This window comes from Montipora foliosa, chromosome 9 (assembly GCF_036669935.1).
Source record: "Montipora foliosa isolate CH-2021 chromosome 9, ASM3666993v2, whole genome shotgun sequence".
Lineage (NCBI taxonomy): Eukaryota > Metazoa > Cnidaria > Anthozoa > Scleractinia > Acroporidae > Montipora > Montipora foliosa.
The window spans coordinates 11,959,771-11,962,270 of record NC_090877.1 but is presented as its reverse complement, the minus strand read 5'-3'; the positions used below and the strand labels follow the sequence as shown (position 1 = coordinate 11,962,270).

General features: G+C 45.2%; 1 protein-coding gene and 1 long non-coding RNA gene across 4 annotated transcripts in view; one reads left to right on the top strand and one right to left on the bottom strand.

Moving 5' to 3' along the window:
- The window catches only part of LOC137971332 (tetratricopeptide repeat protein 28-like), a 20,748-nt gene extending 18,792 nt beyond the window's left edge, over positions 1–1,956 (bottom strand). Inside the window, exons 1-3 of one of the 3 annotated variants that reach the window (XM_068818158.1) lie at positions 1,846–1,878; positions 1,685–1,732; positions 93–138 (exon numbers count right to left, since the gene is read on the bottom strand). The gene's annotated coding sequence lies outside the window, so the exon portion shown is untranslated. Of the gene's footprint in view, positions 1–92; positions 139–1,198; positions 1,307–1,684 lie in introns of those variants that run through there. The other 2 variants (XM_068818161.1, XM_068818159.1) reach the window with 2 other exon arrangements.
- Positions 1–2,500, top strand: part of LOC137971342 (uncharacterized) — a 5,077-nt gene that overhangs the window by 843 nt on the left and 1,734 nt on the right. The window contains exon 2 of the long non-coding RNA XR_011116996.1: positions 207–266. This is a non-coding gene — a long non-coding RNA (uncharacterized lncRNA). The remainder of the gene's footprint in view (positions 1–206; positions 267–2,500) is intronic.

Sequence of the window (2,500 nt, the reverse complement as noted above, 5' to 3'; positions counted from 1 at the left end):
AAAGTAACGCAAAATTCGTCAGAACTGGTTTATCACACATAAATTATTACTTGTTCGTGTTATTAAGAAATGAGTAACAGTGAGCAACTTACCAAAATGGGTACTAATCGACGTGAGGCTCGACAACAAGAAATGACTCTGCAAAATTTGATGATTTAATGTGGTTATCCATTTTAACTTTCATAACACAAATCATTTATGCCTAGTATGCGAAAAGAGTGGAACTGGAGCGGAAAGCTGAAAGGTTCTCAAGAGAGCGGATCGAGGTGAGATGACTGTTCATGATTGCTAGGAACAACTCAAAAAATACATGGTTTCGCTCGGCAAGGTTCAAAGTTGTGATTAGAACGCATACATTATACGAGGCTCTGGTCTTGCTTAGCTTTATGTAAAACTTTAAAGCGAGTAGACATAAAGAGTTTGTCATGGCTAAAACTGATTGAATGCTTTCTCAATCGTCATTTTGCTTTGTGGCACCCTCAAGTTTGAGGGTTTTGCTAAAAGCAGGCCCGCGGCCCAGCGGCCCGCGGCCCACGGTCCGCCACGGCCCAGCGGCCCGGCGGCCCGAAGGCCCAGCGGCCCGCGGCCCACGGCCCACGGCCCACGGCCCACGGCCCACGGCCCGTGACGGCCCGGCGGCCCGGTAGTTTTTCTACCCAGCGGTAAATCCGCGCGCATGCTCAGATTTGCATCGGGTTTGGGCGCGCAAATGAAAGACGGTGAGTTTGAATTCGTTTACCATTTTAATAATCATTTCAATCCTTTTCGAGCCTTTCTTTCGTCGCATGTTGCTTAGTGAAAAATGTTGTCATTCTCTGTTGTTTTCGTCTGTTTACAACAACAAACAGAAACAAGGATTCAAATGATTAAAATGGTAAACGAATTCAAACTCACCGTCGTCCATTTTGCACGCCCAAACCCGATGCAGATCTGTGCATGCGCGTGGATTTACCGCTGGATAGAAAAACAACCGGGCCTCCGGGCTTTCGGGCCGCCGGGCCGCTGGGCCGTCGCGGGCCGTGGGCCGCGGGCCGCTGGGCCTTCGGGCCGCCGGGCCGCTAGGCCGTGGCGGGCCGTGGGCCGCGGGCCGCTGGGCCGCGGGCCTGCTTTTAGCAAAACCCCAAGTTTGAATCTAAGCGAATTCAAAAACAAACCTTCTCTGTTCAGGAATAATTCAAGATGCATATTATTTACTTACTTTCTCAGAATGGTGGGCAGTTCATGGTTCCATCACACAAGAAACAAATAATTTATTACACCCTCAGGCTAATGTTACTTATTACCTTGATATGTTCCTCGAGTCGTTGCAAATGAATTAATTTGCAAGCAGCATTGGTTGATTGTTTGCGTGCGCGGTGCGTGCCTGCGTTCGTGAACCCCAGCCAAGCTTCTGAATGATCGTGATCACTCAGAAAATAAACAGTTAAGTTATGCATAAAAGGAATGTGTGCCGACATAGTTACTGACTGTAATCCAAAGAAAAGAAAAGAGAGGCGAGTAGGAAATTTATTACGCATGCATTACTTGTTCTTGCTATTAAACAATGAGAAACAGTAAAGAGTTTAATTTAAAGCAGGCTTATAAGGCATATTATGTGATCACAATGTACAACTAATTAAAGAACAGAAAGCAGTATAGTTCAATCAAACAACAAAAAAATAATCAATTAGGAGTGTCTCATTACCTGGCAAAGTCTTCGTTGGAACGTGTTGAGCAGGAACAAGGAACCCAGCTACAAATAAATTAATGGTAATCAATATCGGTGGATTGTTTGCGTGCGTGCGTCAGTTACAACTGAATGACCGTGACCGCTACAAAATAAATGTAAAAACAATACCGACATACACGCATGATGGAAATGTGTAATTGGCCCGAGGGAAGGAGTTGATACAACACAAGTTGCGTTGACAACGGGCAACGGGGGTAGGACAACTTTAAAATCAGAGTCCTGGGCAGGAATCAAACCTACGACCACAGGCAGACAACGCTAAGGATGCGAGAGTGCGGCGTGACGTCACGCTATTTTGAGACAGTCAGCTAATCGAGGAAAATGTTCCATTAAAACTTCAAATCGCGTTGTTTCTTTTCGAAAACTCATTTTATGGACAGCTAGATAAATAAAGTTCACTCAGCTACTATTTTCTACGTTGTCCTGGATGATTTGATGGTTTTTTGGGACGCTTCGATTTCCTCTTCAGATCACACGCGTCGTCACATACGATATAAATAGTCTATTTGCAACGAGGTTATGCGCATGCCTTGCGCATGCATCAAATGGGATTCCTAACGAACCAATCAGGCAAAAGTCTCCATTGCTCATCATATTGCGAAAAGCAATGGAGACTTTTGCCTGATTGGTGCGTTAGGAATCCATTTGATGCATGCGCATAATCTCGTTGCAAGCAAGATGGTTGCCAGAAAAGAAGACAACAGGTCATCGAGCTTTCTCGGCAAGGGAAAAGAATCGATCGCTTGTTCTTTTTTTCAGGAAGATTCTAAC